We start from the raw sequence: 364 nt of genomic DNA, 5'->3' as shown, positions 1-364 counted from the left end.
AGCGAATTCTAAAGCCTTGTGGGCCCAATCCAACTCATTTCTGATGCTATTTAAGTCAAGGATTGAAGAGGGATGAGACATCTAGTTACCATTAGTTTAGTTTAGTAGTTAGAATTAGTTTCTAGAGAGAGAACCTCTCACTTCCCTCTAGAATTAGGATTAGGAATTAGGATTAGTTCTTAGATCTAGATTTTAATTCATCTTCTTCTACTTCTATCTTCTCAATTCCTTGTTGCTAAATTCATCTTCTTCTATTCTTTTATTGTAATTTCCTTTATGTTGTTCTTATACTTTGTTGTAGATCTACTATTGTTCTTTCCATTTTCTTCCAATTCAAGAAGAGGTAATTCATAATAATTGTTCT

This window comes from Arachis duranensis, chromosome 9 (genome assembly GCF_000817695.3).
Source record: "Arachis duranensis cultivar V14167 chromosome 9, aradu.V14167.gnm2.J7QH, whole genome shotgun sequence".
In the NCBI taxonomy this organism is placed as follows: domain Eukaryota; kingdom Viridiplantae; phylum Streptophyta; class Magnoliopsida; order Fabales; family Fabaceae; genus Arachis; species Arachis duranensis.
Note: the sequence above shows the minus strand (reverse complement) of the source record.